Consider the following 18901-nt stretch of genomic DNA (forward strand, 5'->3'; position numbering starts at 1 on the left):
GCCCTCCCTTCACCCCTCCTCCCTCCCGTATTTACAAAGACTTTGTTTCCATTTTTTCATTTTCTCATATTTTTTCTTTTCCCTTATTTTCTTTCACCTACCCTTCCCACTTTCCTTACGCCTTTAGCCCTTTCTTCCTATTTCATATTGCCAGTTATACAATTTTGATCTTATTTACATGTTTAGTTTTTCACACCAGAGAAACTATTCAGTATTTACACGTGTGTCTCATTTATTTCACTTAAGAGTATGGCCCCAGTGTGCATTCACTTAGCTATAAATGTCTCTAGGCTTATCATTCTTTATGGCTGAGTGTACTCATATCTATCTATCTATCTATCTATCTATCTATCTATCTATCTATCTATCTATCTATCTATCTATCTATCTATCTATCTATCACAACTTCTTTATCCAGTCTCCAGTTGATGGGCAATTGGGCTTTTTCCAAGTTTTAGCTATTGCAAACTGTGCCGCTATAAAGATGGGTGCACATATATCACTGTGGCATGATTCTTTTAATTCTTTTGGAAAGATACCCAGCAGAGGGATAGCTGGGTCAAAAGGAACCTCTAGTCCTAGTTCTTTGAGGTATCTCCATATTGATTTCCACAGTGGTTGCACCAGTCTGCACTCCCACCAACAATGGAGAAGGGCTCTATTCTCCCCACAGCCCTGCCAGCATTTGTGATTGGTTAATTCCCTGACAGCAGCCATTCTTTCTGGGGTGAAGTGAAATCTCAGTGTTGTTTTCATCTGCATCTCTTGAATGACCAGTGATGCTGAATATTTTTTTCACATATTTATTTGCTGTTCATACCTCCTTGTCTGAGAAATGTCTATTCATTTCAGATGCCCATTTCTGAATTGAGTCTTTATATTTGGTCAGCCTGATTTTTTGAGTTCTTTATGTATTCTAGGTAATAGTCTTATGTGAGGATCAGCTAGTAAAATTTTTTTTCCACATTGTAGGCTGTCTCTTATCTTTGTTGGTGGTTTCTTTTGAGGTGCAGAAGCTTTTTAATAAGATGAGATCCCAGTTGTTGACTAGATTGTGCTAGTTCCAAAGCTACTGAGGATTTGTTCATGAAGTCTTTTCCTTTGCCAATGTCTTCCAGAGTTCTGCCTAATTTAACTTGCAGCAAGTTTAGTGTTTCTTTTTTGATATTTAGATCTTTAAACCACCAGGATTTTAGTTTAGTGTGTAGTGAAAGATAAAGGTCTAGTTTTAATCTTTGGCAGGTTGAGGTCCAGGTTTTCCAACACCATTTATTAAAGAGGCTATCTTTCCTCCAGTGGGGATGGTCGGCTCCTTTATCAAAGATCCAAGGTAGCTGAGTATGTCTCAAGATGTTTCTGCATCTTCTGATCTATTCCACTGATCCTCAGGTCTTTTTCTTTGCCAGTACCATGATGTTTTTATTCACAGTGGCTTTGTAGTATAGTTTCAATTTGGGGATTATGATATCTGCAGTCATGTCTCTGTTGCCTAGAGTGGCTCTTGCTATTTTAGATCTCTTCTTGGTCCAAATGAATTTTTAGATCATTTTCTCTAGTTCTGTGAAATATGCTGTTGGGATTTCAATTGGCATTGCATTGAATCTGTATAGCAGTTTTGGAATTATGGCCATTTTCACTGTGTTGATTCTTCCTACCCAGGAGCAGGGGATAGCTTTCCATTTTCTTATATTCTCTGAACTCTTTTTTCAGAGGGCTGTAGTTTTCAGTGTAGAGGTCTTTTCCTTCTTTTGTTAGACTGATTCCTAGATATTTCATTTTTTTGGATGCTATTGTGAAAAGAATTGTTTCCCTAATTTCTTTCTGTGATACTGTTATTTGTGTACATGAAGGTTATTGATTTTTGAGTGTTGACCTAGTGTCCATCTACTCTGCTGAAAGTGTTATTAAGTCTAGAAGCCTTTTTGGCAGAGTTGTTTGGGTCTTCAATGTAGAGTATCATATCGTCAGCAAATAATGACAGTTTAACTTCTTCCTTTCCTATCTTTATTTTCTTTATTTAATTTCTTTCTCTTATCTAATTATTGTGGCTAATGTTTCCAGAACTACATTGAACAGGAGTGGTGATAGTGGGTATCCTTGTCTTGTTCCTGATTTTAACGTGAAGGTTTTCAGTTTTTGACCATTTAATATGATGTTGGTTGTTGGTTTTTCATAGATAGGGTTTATCACATTGAGATAAAGACCATCTATTCAAATTTTCTGAATTTTTTTTTACCATGAATGGGTGTTGAATTTTGTCAAATGCTTTTTCTGCTTCTGTTGAGATGATCATATGGTTTTTGTTTTTGACTCTTAATATAGTGTATTACTTTTTTTTTTTGAGACAGGGTCTCACTATATTGTTGAGACTGCCCTGGAACTCACTATGTAGCCCAGGTTGGTCTTGAACTCACAGCGATCCTCCTGCCTCAGCCTCCTGAGCGCTGGGATAGTGTATTATATTTATTAATAAGTCATCATATCATATTGTTATAACCATCAATGTCAATGGCCTCAATTCACCAATCAAGAGAAATAGATTGGCAGAATGGATTAAGAAGCAAAATCCACCAATATGTTGTATACAAGAAAAACACCTAGTGCAGAAAGAAGCCCATAGACTGAAAGTGAAAGGAAGGAAAACAATTCTCCATGCAACAGGAGCGCAGAAAAAAGGACAGGTAGCAATCTTATTCACAGACAAAGTAAATTTCAAACCAAAACTGATTAAGAGAGACAAAGGAGGCCACTCCATCCTTGTAAAGGGAATAATTCAAGAGGAAGAGATGACAATCATGAACATATATGCACCAAATATTAATGCCCCCAACTATATAAAACAAATATTAAGTAACATAAAAACCCAAATGAGCATTAATACAATTGTAGTGGGGGATCTAAATACACTATTGTCACAAATAGACAGATCATCTAGGCAGAAAATCAACAATGGAATACTAGAACTGAACCAAGCTTTTGAAAGCCTGGACTTAATAGATATCTATAGAGTGTTCCACCCCACAAAATCAGAATATATATTCTTTTCAGCTGCACATGGGTCATTCTCCAAGTTAGACCACATACTAGCTTAAAGAGCAGGTCTGAACAAATGCAAAAGAATCGAAGTTATCCCCTGTATATTATCAGATCATAGTGCAATCAATAATAATAATATTATTATTATATTTATTGCTTTACATATGTTGAACTATCCTTGCATCTCTGGAATAAATTTGACTTGGTTGGGGTGTATGATCTTCTTGATGATGCTCTGTATTCTGTTAGCCAGTATCTTTTGTGGATTTTTTGCATCTGTGTTCATTAAGGAGATTGGCCTGTAGTTTTCCTTTTTGGTTGGTTCTTTCCCTAGTTTGGGAATCAGAATAACACATGCTTCCAGGAATGAATTTGGAAGTATTGCTTCCCTTTCAATTTCATTGAAAAGTTTAAAGCGTAGTGGCAGTAGTTCTTCTCTAAATGTTTGTCCTGTAGAATTCAGCAGTGATTCAAGCAGGACCTGAGCTTTTCTTTGTTGGTAAACTTTTAATTATGATTTCATTTTCACTGATTGGAATCGAGATGTTTAGAATTTTTTTTTATCTTCTTTGTTCAACTTTGGTGCTTTAGAAGTATCAAGAAATCTGTCCATTTCTTCTGTGTTTTCCATTTTTATTAGAGTACAGGTTCTCAAAGTAGGTATTGATGATCCTTTGTTGTGACTTCACCCTTTTTGTTCCTAGTTGAATGGATCTGAGCCTTTTCTTTCCTTTTTTTTGACCAAGTTGGCTAAGGGTTTATCGAATTTATTTATTCTTTTAAAAGCCAACTTTTCAATTCATTGATTTTTTTGTATCGTTCTCTTAGTCTCCATTACATTGATTTCTACTCTGATATAATTTTCTCCCTTGTATGAGCTTTGGGTTTTTCTTGCTGCTCTTTTTCTAGGAGTCTAAGATTCATTATTAGGTTGTTTATTTAAGCTCACTGTGTTTTTCTGTATGTTGTATTGGAATTATCATCATTTATTTCTAAAAACTGACTAATTTCTTCTTTAATTTCCTCTGTGACCCATTGATTTTTCAGGAGGGTGTTATTCAATTTCCATGTGTTTGTGAAGTTCTTACGGTTTCTTAGGCTATTAATCTCCAACTTAGTTGCACTATGGTCTGATAATATACATGGGATAACTTCAATTTCTTTGCATTTATCTAAACCTGTTCTATAAGCTGGTATGTGGTCTATTTTGGGAAATGACCCAAGGGCAGCCGAAAAGAATGTATATTCTGATTTTGTGGGGTGGAACTCTGTAGATGTCAATTAAGTCTATTTGTTCAGAAGCTTGGTTCAGTTCTAGTATTTCATTGTTGATTTTTTTTATTCAGATATCTATTTGTGATAGTGAGGTATTTAGGTCCCCCACTACAATTGTATGAGTGCTTATTTTCATTCCCTTTCTTTGATGGAAAATCTTTAGACACTTTTAGAGAAAGGCTGCATATGAAATAACACAGATTCTGGTTTTCTGAGAATTCACTATGCCATGAGATGTTTTTATTGTTGCTGTTTTTTGGCCACACTTTCAATTGAACTCTAAACTTGACTACAACAACTGTAATATAATAAAAATTATTCAAAACTTTATCTTCCCTATTTTAATAATGTTAGTGAACAAAAAGTCGAAAAGATGTCTACAACTCTACTGCTGTGTCAAAGTCTTCCTTTTTAAAACTTTATAGGAAGGGAAGGAGGCCTGCTATCCGAAAATGCATGCATGACAATGCATAAAAATTGACATACAATTGAATTAGCAGGAATTCTTTTTTCCCTTAGCCCCCTGACAGCTCTAGAGTAAGCTGTACTGTGATTTCCAACATAATGGAGTAATAGATGATCTAGTACATCAGAGCTATGAATTTTGGGGGCATTAATATTCACATCTCAGATAAGTGTTTCCCTGAGTAAGTGGGATTGGCTGAACATTTTGAGATATTTGTTAAGACAGAGGAATTCTGTAAAATTGATATTTGTTTATAGTACAATAATGGAGTATAATATTGAATAGATTTTAAAGCATTTGCTTTTCCATTAATTAGAAAATCAACCAAGATCTGTCATGTAAAGGTACAAGATCTCAGTAATGAATGTAACTCTACTGTATACCTAGAATGTACCAATAAATTCAATAAAAAAGAAAATCAAATACCTAAAATATGTTAAACTAAAATGTATTAAATTAAAAAACAGCTTGTGACAGTTCATTTGGAAGACCAGCAGGAAAATGCATGGTACTCTTAATGCCAGAAAGCCTTGTTTGTGATGTGTTTCTAAGGAAGAGAGTGCTAGTGCTGCAGAGTACTATTAAGAGTCGCCTTCACAGCATAAGTGGATTGGACAAGAATAGGTACTTTCTGGAGCTCTCCTCTTCTGGAATAACATACTTGGTGGCCTATTTAAATAAAGAACCAAGTAAAGATATGACACTCTTGAGATTGACTGATGGCTTCAAATTTGACTTTGGGACCTTGACATTTTTATTTTTCTTTAATGGTATTTGTATGCTTTTTAATTTTAGGTACAGTGTGGCTTAACTATGATTATTTCTCAGCACTATAGTAATTACTAAAATTAGTTTCCAAATAATTGTAGATGTTGTCATCTTCCAATAGGAATTTTGCTTGGTCTATTTAAAATTTATGCACTTTATGTGGTTTTTCTATAAAATGGAATACTACTCAGCCATAAAGAATGAGAAAGTAGATTCATTCGTAGGTAAATGGGTACATTTTGAGGATATACTCCTAAGTGAAATAAATGCCACACATGCAAATACCGAATAGCTTCTCTAGTGTGAAAAACTAAAATAGTACTCAAGATCCTAATGGGATAATTAGCAATTTGAAATAGGAAGAAAAGGACCAAAAGTGTAAGGACAGTGAGAAGGATAGGGAAAGTGAAATAAGGGAAAAGGAAAAAAAATATGAGAAAATGTAAAAATGGAATTAAAGTGTTTGTAGGTTGGAGGGTGGGGACAAAGTCAAAAAATGAGAACCAAGACCTGGCATGTAAAGGCACAAGATCCTAGTAATGAATGTAACTGTACTGTCTACCTAGAATGTACCAATAAATTCAATTTAAATTAAAAAAATTTATGCACTTTTATATGGTTTTAAACCAGGAAACTATGGAGCTTATGAAAACCTTATTTTCCAGAGTATGTCTTGTATTTTTTACTTTACTTTTAAACACCTTTCTTGGAAAAACTATTTTGAATGATATTACTCCTTTTAGTTGTAAGTAATGTAATCCCTTTATTCAATTTTAGAAAGTTATTGAATGAATTATACTCAATAAACTAAGCGACTTCTTTCTTAAAGATAATAATTTAAATTACTTTTGGGTAAAAAAATCAATCATATTTAAAAATTATAGGTAAAACTGGATATCATTTTTTGGTGATATAAATGACTTATGGCATCTAAGAGTCATATAACATATATTTTATTAATAAAAATTGTGGCACATTTTAAGAATAGGGCTTAGAAAAATGTAGGCTACTCCCAAGTGTAGAAATAAATGGAGAGGATTCAAAGGGAACATACAAAGCCTATCTAGTCAGAGTTTACTATAGAAAGGAATCAGCGATAGAAGGGAATTTGTGTTTGGCCAAAACTCTAAGGCAGCCAAATGAGAATAAAAGCATTAAGGGGAAGGAAAGGGAAGGTTTCAGATATGCCCTCACTGGAGGCTGTTGGCATGGGAAACTGGAGGCTGGCTAGGTGTGGGGCACCCTATGAGACCGGAGAGTAGAGTATATTTTGCTTTCTTGTATTGATTGTCGGTTGGCAGTTGTGTTAGCTTTCTGTCAGTATAACGAACACCTGAGATAATCAACTTGGCAAGAGATACAGTTCATTTTGACTGACCGTTTTAGAGGTTTTAGTTCATAATGGCTTGGCCCTGTTGTACATGGAGCAGTAAAACTACTTAGATTGTGGTCTTTACAGGAAAGACAGGAAGAGAAAAGGACCAGGATAACACCATATGTGTAAGGCATACTCTTGGAGGTTTCAGCGCTTTGCGCTAGGTCTTATACTCTCTAAAGCTTCGCCACCTTCCCATACATAGCACTACTCTGGGGCTCATTAAACACATGGACTTTCGGGAGTCACTTCAGATGCAAACGGTAGCAGAAGTAAGGGCAAAGATTAGAAAAGCTCTGAGTCATCATTCCATCCCAGCTATTTATGAGCCAAGTGATGCAGAAATTATAATGTGGCTTCCTGGAGTGGTTCTGCAGATTGTGGACCAGAGTTCCACTGGTAGTCTAGTCTAGTAGTTTGCCTATAAACTCAGCCTATCTCAGGTAATTAAGAAAGGTCCATCAGGCTAAAAAAGTAACAATTCACAAGAACTATTTAAAAATTTAGGGTAACTGTTCAAATATCATATTGTAGCTATTTTTATTCTTTTGTAAGTGAAGTAAAAACATGGCTGATTTACCCTTTTTTTCCAGTGAAGAAAGATTCTGTACAACAGTCTTAAGGATGGAGTAGAAATCAATATTTGATTCAGCAAAATCATGAATTAATAAAATGACTTAATCGTAAAAGACTTTTCCTTTCTTCTGAGAAAGGATAAAATAAGACATTCACCCGTTTCAAGGGGGGGTGTAAGCACAGCATACTTTGACTTCCTTAGAAAGAAACTTCTATTTAATGGGAACAAGCAAAGGCCATTCTATAATATTTTTGCCACTTTACTTTGTTTCAATATTACTGATATATTTTTGCAAATTATAAATATATTTATTTTACAGTGCATAAATATCCTCTATATACTATCCTTTTATTGCTTGATTTAAAATATGTGTACTAAGAGCTGGGCATGGTGGCACATGCCTGTAATCCCATAGCACTCGGGAGGCTGAGGCAGGAGGATTGCTGTGAGTTTGAGACCAGCCTAGGCTACATAGTGAGTTCCAGGTCAGCCTCAACTACATAGTGAAACCCTGTCTCAAACAAACAAACAAAAAATGGTAGATCCAGTTTATTAAATAGAGCATTCTGATATTGTAAACAATAATTAATAAGTGATAAACAAAACAATAAAATGTCAATCTGCAAATGAACCTTGCCTGATTCTTGATGTTGATCTGACCCCCATCAATCAGTCAAGCTCATTTGGAAAATCAGGCAGTCGTTAATATCTTTATGCCTATGAGACAAGTGGCATGTCATGGATACTATAGAGTTCAAGGGGCCATGGTGAGGTGTGACCATCCTGATGGCAGAAACCAACAGCAAAAGGAAAATGCTCCTCCAATTGTTTCTACATAGGCTGCTATTTATTCCTCTTTGTGATAATGTGACATTTGGATTTTATCCTATCAGTGGCTCCAGAGAGGCACTGTATATACACACAACATTTACTCAATTGTATCTTTTAAGCTAGAAGAATATGCTAAATATGCTGTCTCTTAATGCTTTCATGAATATTTAGTTAGACAGTTTATCATTATAAACAACACCACTATCTGCCTTACCTTTGTAACCTCTCATTTTGACAACAAATAACTTCTCTCTGTGTAAATCATGAGCAATGACAAATGACAAGCTCATTCTGGCTATTCCATTGTGGGCGATCAATAATTAATGCTTGGAAAGTATAACTTTCTGGTGCGTTTTAAAGAGATTGCTGGGCTCTTGTTTTAGATAAAATTATTTCCATTTTGAGTGTGGCAAATTCACATTAAAGACACCACATATGTTCTTGGCATTAGCTCCCAACTCTGAACTTTTGCAGTAAATAGAGACAAGGTGTTAATTAAGAGAACTGCCAATCCAAATGAATAATGCAGTGTTGGAAATAGCCTGGGTAAGGTCTTGACCTTCTGCATCAAAGAGGTGTTCCAATGCTGATGTCTTAATTTTGGAACTATGAATAATGAGAATATGGGAGGAAAGAAAGGATAGTGAAATCTCCATTAAGCCATTCAGATACTCCTAATTGGTTTTTAATTAGTACCAGGCAATGTTTAATGAAAGGCTTTGCAGGAATATAAAATAGACAAAGGTCACAGTACATACCTGTGCTTTAACCTAAAAGAGGGCCAACAAAATATTCAATGAGAAAAGATATTTTATGGGGCCCTTCTTAAATAATCTGTATTAAACAACAGGATAAAAACACACTACTTCTGGTCAAGTTAATTCAGCTACCCTCAGCCCAGGGGAGAGAAAAGCAAGCGTTATGGGAGATGGTGTCCATGGTCAATGCAAGGGCCATGTTATGGCTTATGTATAGATGTCCCCCCAACATCTCATGTGCTCATGGGTGGGGCTTATTGGAGTGACTCAATCATGGGTGTGTAGTACTGGATTAGTTGATTGGTTTAGCATAGTTTTGGGTGTGGATGATGGATTTACTGAAGAGAGAAGACACACCTTGGGTGTGGGTGGCACCACCCCACAGGATTCCAACCTGGATGGGATACAAAGGAAAGAAGGAGGAGGCTCACTGTTTACTGCCTACCATGCCATTGACTGTTTCTCTTTTGCCACTTACTTTTGCTGTGCTGTCCTGTGTTGGAGCCAGCTGACTGTGAATCGAAACTACTACAAATTGTGATCCAAAGTAAACCTTTCTTCTTTTAACTCATAAGCCTTGGATATTTTGTCGCAGAAACAAAAAAGTAACTAAGACATATGGCTACCTAGGATTTAGGCAAGGAATGTAGGGAGGTCTGTTTACTTTGGCTACTGTTATGGCTTGTATTTAGATGTCCTTCCAAAGCCTCATGCAGTCATAGGTAGGGCTTTTACAGAGGCGGCTGGATCTACAGTGTGTGATGCTGGAATTGATTCATGGTGCAGTGCTAGGCTCCAGGGCACTAGGATTAAGGGTGCGAGTGCTGCCTACCCTAAGTAGTCTGGATAAGATAAAAGGGGTGGGAAAATGCTGTTTAGGTCCCTTGCTGCTTTTGCTACCTTTTGACTGCCATGAACAGTTTCTCCTTTTACCCTGCCTTGGAGCCAGCTGACTGTGGACTGAAACCTCTTCAAACTATGAGCTAAATAAACCTTTCTTTCATCCTTTAACTTTGGATGATAGGTATTTTGTTTCATCAAGGAGAAAAGTAACTAAGACAGCTAACTATACAGGGAACTCCAAATTTGTGACTTGACTGAGACAATTCTAGTCCCAATTCTGCCACCCCATCTCTCTGTACAAGGTCTCCTGTGTAACCCAGACTGGCTCCAACTTTAAGCAGTCCCCCTGCCTCAGCCTCTTGAGTGCTGAGATTATGGACATGCTTACTCAACAGCTGAACTGGGAAGTCTTCCTTGGCTATTAGGTTGCTCCTAATTGATAGAGTGATTCAGTCACTGTTGGTCAGGACATTGAATTCTAAACCTATGAGGTTGTGAAACCTGAATCATCATCTGTGAAGATTCTTCTGAAACTACCAAATACTTCAGACTATGACAACAAGATAGTTCATCGAGGTCAGTATTGCAAATGACTTAGTTGTGATAAGAAAGAAGTTTGGCTTTGGACAATTTGCCTTCTTCCCTGGGAAGGATCTAGGTTGAACAGAGGGAAATATTGTGAAAATGAAAGCTATTGTTTGAGCGGCAGATGTGAATAGGCACCATTGTAAGTTTATATTAAATCTTTGTGACTTTATGAGCTAAGTGCCTTTAGTGAATTCTATTTTCAGATGAGGAAACCAAGCAATGAAAGTTAAAGTAATTTCCTCAGTAACCGTATTCTAGTGCCAGGTATTAAGAATTAATCATGGCATTCAGGATGCCACAGGGTTGCATGCGATCACTTGTTTTCACCTGGGTTGCAGATACTGTGGCTTTGGTTTCTCCAGAGCAGTTTATTCAACTTAAGTCCTAGTCTGTGTCCAAGATCATAGAAACATCCAGTTGTCTCCACTCCACTGCAGCATACTTATATGGATAGAGTGAGAAACCCCGTACCAAGACTGTCAGAGTAGAAATATATTTATTGCAATGCGGAGGAAAACAGTACTTTATCGCCATCTTGGGTCCCAGGATAGGGATTTCCTAAGTGAACATCCTCTCACAAACTGGTTGCGTTACTCTGTTTTGTGTGGCTGAAACAGAATACCTGAGACAGAGTAATTTATAATGAACATATATGTGTTGCTTACAGTTCTGAAGGCTGGACATACCAAGATGGAAAGGGCTTGCATCTGATGAAGGCCGCCTTGTGGAGTCATCTCATGGAAAACAACAGAAGGTACAGAGAAAGGGGGAGAGGGAGAGGGAGAGAGGCAAAAGGGGATCAACTTACTTTTTATAAGTCTTGCCAAGATGACATGTATCGATCCATGAGGGCAGTGCCCCCATAACCCGCATCCTCCAAATTCTTTTTACACTGGGTCCATATTGAAGTTCCAACTTCTAACACAGGAGCTCTGCGAGACCCATTTAAATCATAGAAGTTGTCATCGGAAATCAAGGCAGTGGGCAGTCGTTTGTCTGAGTCCACATAATTTAACCTTGTAACGAGCTCAATTTGGGTTTAGGTTCTCACCAGAAAAGAAAAATTTCTGGACCTTAGGTAATGACCAGGGATTAGTAAGTTTGTTGTCTATTTTCCTTATTTCTGTGTCAAAATGTCCAAGCACTTAACTGTACATCTTCCCCAAAGGTGTCCTAAGAACTCGGTGACACACTTCTCCACGGGTTTTAATATCTATGTTTTATAACTATGGTAGGGTTGCCAGATAAAAATAAGATAACCAGTTAATTTCAAAGAAATTTAAATTTAAATGGGCATTATATATTCTTGTATGCTGTATCTGGCAATGGTGTTCTGTAGTTAACTCATTAGTTGTGAGGGGAGGGATAAACTGTGTCTTATGGACTCTAGAATCTTGTGTAGTATAAATTGGTTTAATAACACTAGAGTTAAAATATCTCTGTGGCTAGCATCCATGGATGAGGGTAAAGTTTTCTCTAACTTATTTTTTATAAATTATATATTATAAAACAATTTTGAGAACATAGTGCTAAGTAAAATAAATCGGACACAGAAGGTTAAAAATTTCATGATTTCTTTAATGTAAGAAACTCAAAGTATAGGTAATTTAATGGGCAAAATAAAAGATGATAGGAAAATGAGAGATAGATTTTAAGGACATAAAACAGGACTGGAGATGGGAGGAGACACAAGAGAGGAGAGGGAAAGGGGAAGCAAAAAGGATCACGATGTGGATATATTTATTATGAATCACAAAATACACTAGTAAAAAGGGAAAGACTAATTTTATTCGGAGTTTTATTATAAATATATTTAGCATTAATCTAAAGTATCATTGCTTGTCTTTCTCCCAACATAAGATCATTGCTTAAAAGTTTTTATGAAGTTTCTGTACAAGTTACAATTATGATATTCTATAAAGATGAATTGTTTTGAGGACCAAAATTTTAAACTTTTATTTTCCTTAGAAATCATTCTGAAATGTATTTAACACTGTCTGTTCTACTGCAAGGTAATATACTCAATATGAATGAGTTCCTGTGGAAAGACCAATGTTTCAATTATCATTATAAATTCTTTTGGCCTTTACTATGTAATATACATAGAAGTCTACTGATGCATGTAAGACTACTTCTCCCTCTGTAAATGTCTCACTTGTGACTGTCTGAATGCTACTTTCTGCTGTCCACAATATACCCCCAGGAGACATATCTCATCAACTATTGAACCTTAATTTATGGAGAGTTGTGCAGGTGAGGAACTGAGAGAAGATCATTTATGGGCTCAAGTGTGTTTGCTTTATGCCAGTGATTTTTCATGTAGTTCATTCCAAGGCCTGCTTGTGCTTCTGGGCCTATGCTTTGTCCTTTATACAGCAGGTGCACAACATTTATGTTCAATGCAGCTCTATATTTGTCAGTATTACTTTCCAAGATGTGTTCTATGCAGAGCAGCAGTTCTGTAACATATCAATAGGTGCCTCAAGAAAAACTCCCATGATTGAAAAGTTTGGGAGGGAATGGACTAAAAGAAGTTAAACCTATAAAAAGTTAAAATTGCTTTTTTCATATGCTTTCATGGATTGCAAAGCCCCAGGTATTTAACATGCTACATAGCACATTTTGATCTTATATATGAATAAAAGCACTTTGGTGGAAGCTCTCACTGGACACATTGTGAAATTGTTAAAAACTAGTAAACTATTTATAATCAGGAAGCTGTAGTAATAATAATACCTAACACATGTGTTTATCAACTCCTATTCATTTTTGTAGGCCTTTTTGTGGTACTGGTACCTTAGCTTTATGTATTAGATAGTAATTTCCTTGCTAGTCAGATTGAGAGTAGCAACAGATTAAATTCCATAGATCAGCTCTCTTCCTATCCCAGTCCAGTCTACTCTTGGTAATATTAAATTTCTTTCATTAACAGGGTCAACATAGTTGTCACCAAAGTCTTTTCTGACTACTTGCTAGGTATAACTCTTAGTCACCTAGCATCTGGTCTACCCTTTCAGCCCTACGTATACTGACTAGTATCGATTGTTTTGCTCATAAGTATATGCTTTATCTTTGTGGCTTTGAGAATTCTACCATGTGTAGTATTTCTTTTGCTTTTCCACTGTGTATATTCTGATAACTTGATTATCAGTTGTTCAGTAAATAATTAAATGACGGGTTCACAAAAAGATTTTAGGACAGTGGTCAGAGAATTACCCTTCTTTGAGCAGCTCTTGTGTGCTAGGTGTCAAGGCAAATAAATTATAAGCTAGTCCTCAACATAATTCCATAAATATATTTTCTTATTCTTTTGGAGAAACTGAATCTTAGTCAGATTTCCCCCCAAATCATATGGCTGAATGTTTGTTTTTTTTTTTTTTTCCTATACTGGGGATCGAATTCAGGATCTTGAATTTTCAAGATTAGCATCCCCCAAGTCATATGGTGAGTAAATGACAGAGGTGAGATTTGAGTCCACGTCTGACTCTACCATAATGTAGAAATTTATTAAATTTTAAAGGTTCCATGATACTATATAGAAAAGTTCTTTTAAAAATACTGCATATTCTTATGCTTCTAGGATTGTTTAAGTATTCAGTTTCTAGAAGGAGAAAGAACTATATAATCTTCAAGACTCCATAAACTTTAGAGCCTGAGTTTAATGGGTAATGCTGAACATTTTTATTTTTCTTAGACAAAAATTACTGTAAAAAGGTCTGATTTGGAATAGTGACATAATTGAAGTTTTAAAATACATTTTATTTCTTTTTACAATATTAGCAACTTTGGATCTGTTATGATAATCTGACTAGTAGATGCAGATTTCACAGTACCTAAGAATGATTTTCCTTTGTTATTACAATATATTTACATTGCCTTGCACTTCACCTTTGATTGTCATCATGATTCAGGAAAACCTTGATATGTAAATGTAATAATCAACATAATTCATGTAGCTATAATTTTAAAGAACAAAGAAATCACCCTGATATACTTGGAATAAGTACTTAAAGGAGGTGGGACTTGGGATTTGTCTTCACATTGCTACAACGTTTATGTGTAGGTCTGGAAACCCCTTCAATCTCTCTAAAGGTGTTTTTCAGTTATAAATTGGTAGGGTTGGAATAAGTGACCTACAAGGTCCTTCCAATTTTAAGGGTACTGATTATCATAATGAGGGAATCCTGCAGAACAAACACTATGCTAAAGAGGGTTTACATCATCTGATCTGTGTTGCCGGAAACTGGCACTAGCCTTTAAATCACTAATAAATCAGAGAGCATAGCTGCAATGTGTGAAATGAAGTGATCTTTGCTCTTAATTTTTGGGTGCACTTCTAACTCCTTGAGGTGGTTTAAATGGCTGTGGGTGCCCTAATGCTGCACAAAGCTCTCGTCTCTCTAATCATTATGAAACCGTCACAGATGTGCACTGAAAGGATTTTTCCATGGAAGTTGGAAAATAAAAGCTGTAAATGCCTTCCAGCTGGAGTGCTTCAATTTTCTTCATCTCATTGGAGACATGTTCAGGTTAATTTCAGTTGATGACTGATCACTCATCCGAATGTTACTCAAGATAATGTGAAACAATTTTTCTCTCTTAGTGATGAACTCAGACGAGAGAGTGATTATTGAAAAACAAATAACTAATGTTCCCCAATTGAAAAAAAATGATATTGTTACAAAAATACAAAACTAAATTATATCATCTTTTAAACGGAAGAAAAAGACTCAAGGTTAGAATGTAAAAAGCATGAGGCTAATTAAACACATGCATCTGGCATACATTCCAGTTAGGTACTGAGGAAGTTAACACCTTCACGTCTAGTTAGTTCCGGCCACACCATTTACATCCTGCTGTTCTTAAAATGATGAAAACAAATGGACTTCCTGCAATTACTAAACGCCAGACATAAGCCATATGGCAACAAGGCAACATGAAATAAAAAAATAATAACAGCTATCTCAATAACAGTTACCTCAAGTTAACATACTTGATAGCTCAATACATGCAATCTATTGCATATTGTCTTAATTTCTTTCAGTATCTAGTCTAGTCCTAGCCTTGCTTTTGGCTGCATTTCAGCTGTGTAATGTGAATGTAAAAAGAGGCAAAGAGCATGATAACAATCTCATGTATTCTAAAATCTACATTCTTTACTTGGAATGATTTTCTTCTTTAACTGATAGCCACTCCCTTCATGTATAAAAAAATTCCAGAAAGAAAAACATAAAGAGTGATGATAAGCTAGTCATACAAATGCATATACCCAGGTACATAAAATATGAGGTGATTTTGTAAAAACAAAGATAAAGATAACGGAATCATAGAATGTTAAAGCTGGAAAATATCTCAGAGCTTTTTAGACTCATTCTCTTAAGAAGAGGAATTGAGGCAGAACTGGATGAATTAACTTGCCTTAGTGCATATGGGAGTATTGATAGAAATGATTCTAAAACATAGATCCACAGGCTTCCATTCCAGTGCTTTTATAATATCTGTTTCTTAATGTTTACAGAGCTAAAATGGTATCTCAAAAATTAAATTATGATGGTTGGCTGAGAAATTGGTTTAGTATGCAACAGATAAGCAGAAGCAGGGTCTGGAAATTAAAAAGAAAAGCTTTCTGGGTTGTAGGGGTTTGGCTCAGTGGTTCTGCTGCCTGTCTTGCCAAGTGCAAGGTCCTGAGTTCAATCCCTGGTACCCCCGCCCCACAAAAGAAAACTAAGATGAGGGGAAAGTAGAGGGAAGGAAAGGAAGGAGGATGAAAAAGGAGTTAAGATATATTATGTACATTTACCAACTCCCCACAAAGGATGCGAACATTATGCACTACCAACATACACTGATTAATTAAAAACCTCTGACAAATAAATATTTTGAGAAAAAGCTGAATACTTATTAAATACCATTTCATTTGCTAATTGTATTAGTTGATCCTAACAGGTCTGGCTACTATCGTGGTGAGAAGACAGAGGCAGAATTAGACACAGAGACAGGGAACTGGGCTAACCAATGCTTGAGCACGCAAAGGCTGTGAACAGCCAGACCTGTTGATATTTCTTGTTGACACAATCATTGTTAAGTTGGGGTGTGGAAGTTATGTGAAGGGGCTACGTGTGGTTGGTTGCTAGTGATTCATTGCTGATGCAGGCAAGGCTTGTGAAAGAAGAGACAAAACATTCTTGTGTTAGGTTGAGAACAAAATTTGGGTGAGAGCTACTCTGACCTCAACTGTGTGTTATCTTATATGCTTCGGTCAGACTGACTTCTTAAAATAAGGCGGTTGTGGTGTTAACGCTTTACATCCTGCACTGTTTACAACTTGCTTTGGGATAATCAATGGGATGGGCCCCACAAGATCTAATTTAAATGATTTATTGAGAGGTGTCTTCTCTTGATCAAAAGACAAAAATAAATGATTATTAATGAGAAGAGTAGGAATTGTGATAAAATTTTGTCATTGAATTAAAAAGGTCATTATTCCTTTCAGTTTTTATCAAGGGCTCTAGAATTTGTGTATTGTTAGGGTTCTCTCAAGGAACATCTATCTATCATCTATCTATCTATCATTTATCCATTTATCTCTATTTGTAGCTATCTATGCAAGGAGATTTATTAGATGAGCTTACAGGATCAACTCTGGGAGATCTCACAGTTGCCTTTGTGTGCTGGCGAGTCAGGGATCCAGTAGCTGCTCAGTCGAAGAAACAGGAAGCCAAAAGTAAGAGGGATAAAGGTGCAACACTTGTCAGAGATTCAAGGCCTGGAGGATCCCTTGAGAGTCACTGGCATGAATCTGTGTTGAAAGGCTGAAGAAAAGAGTTTAATGTCTGCAGGTAATGGCAGTAGCAAAAGACACACCTGCTCAAGTGGAATGGAGCTTTTCAAATGCTGGCCCACTTTTACCTTCTTCTGTTTCGTCTGAACTTGAAGCCTGTTGGAGGATACCACCCCCAGCAAGAATGGTCTTTTCCCTCAGTTTGCTGGCCCACACATATGCCCACAGTGTGTTTTACTAATTTGCTAGGCCTGACTTAATCCAGTCAAGTGGCCAGTCACCATTAACAATCACATCATGGTAGGAAAACTGGCCTATTTATCCCAGTGCAGATTTATAAATACCAATGACACAGGCTGGGGATGTAGCTCAGTGGTACCAGTGCCTGGGAAGTGCAAGGTCCTGAGTTTGATCCACAGCTAAAAAAGAAAAGAAAAGAAATACTAATGACAATACATGAACATGTTTTGGATGAGAAAAAAGGAAATTTTGCTCTTTAACACTATTCTCAAAATACAAAACAAAACTAACAAACCCAAAAGAAAACTGAGCCCTATGATAAAAGGGCCTTCATAGATAATTCCAAGGTAGGCCACAAAGAACACATAAAAATATATAGCATCCTATTTTCCTGAAAAGAAAAATAAGTGCTCAAAATAAAAACAAAACAAAAAACAAAAAACAAAGCCATAGAGATATGTGAAAAGAACACACAACGAAATTCAAGAACCTTCTAGTAGCCAAAAGTGTATTTGAGAAACAAATAACATGAGATCGAATTTATAATCCAATGTATAAACAAATAACCATGAGTATTGTTTCTATAAATAGTTGATTATTCATATAATTAAGTAAAGAAAGTGGAGATAAATCTGTAGAGTAGAATTCTGAATAATATGATGAACTGCTCCTTCAAAGAAGTGGATCTTTTCTGTATATCTAAAATAGAAAGTCTGTTTAAAAACAAAGGAACTTCTTTTTTTCCAAAAATTTCAAGCCCATGTTGCTGTTTTACTTAGTTAGGTCTTGGTTTCAAATGACTGGGCAAGAGAAGACTTGCAGGATGGCTGCAACAGCTTGTGTGAGGGTCACGTAGAGAAATGCATTGTTTAAACTTATATCCACCGCAAAGCTCAGAGCACTTTATAGAGTCATCATTCATTCTCCAACACCATAAAACTTATGAAAGTACGTCATAAATTGTAAAAGACCATAAAACATGTACCATCATCAGTTTCACTTCACAGTTAAACTATCATTATTCTTGAGTGCTCAATAATTCGTTAGTTGCTAGAGTGCACTTCTGTAGGTTAAAAATCCTTATTTTTATAAAATACAAGATACTCTTGTTTCTTTCCATAAAATACCATTAAATGCAATATTAAATTATATATATATGACCTTAGAAAAATTAGCAATACTTGTCTAATTTGATTGGCTTTTCTTGCTTTAGTCAAACCAAGTTTCTTGTACTGAGTGGCATAAATTGTACTTGAACAATCATTTTAATAATGAAAGCCAAGCCTGATGATATCTTCTATATGCTTATGCTTTGGCCTCAGAATATACATACATACATACATATATATATGTATGTATATAT

At 36.0% G+C, this 18901-nt stretch overlaps 1 long non-coding RNA gene across 2 annotated transcripts in view; it reads left to right on the forward strand.

Moving 5' to 3' along the window:
- LOC104871061 overlaps positions 1-18901 on the forward strand; it is a 403725-nt gene that overhangs the window by 143497 nt on the left and 241327 nt on the right. For both annotated transcript variants that reach the window (XR_782722.3, XR_004515574.1), the window contains exon 2: positions 11185-11271. This is a non-coding gene — a long non-coding RNA (uncharacterized LOC104871061). The remainder of the gene's footprint in view (positions 1-11184; positions 11272-18901) is intronic.

The sequence above is a fragment of the Fukomys damarensis genome, unplaced genomic scaffold (assembly GCF_012274545.1).
Source record: "Fukomys damarensis isolate Sample0158 unplaced genomic scaffold, DMR_v1.0_HiC HiC_scaffold_37, whole genome shotgun sequence".
NCBI lineage: Eukaryota > Metazoa > Chordata > Mammalia > Rodentia > Bathyergidae > Fukomys > Fukomys damarensis.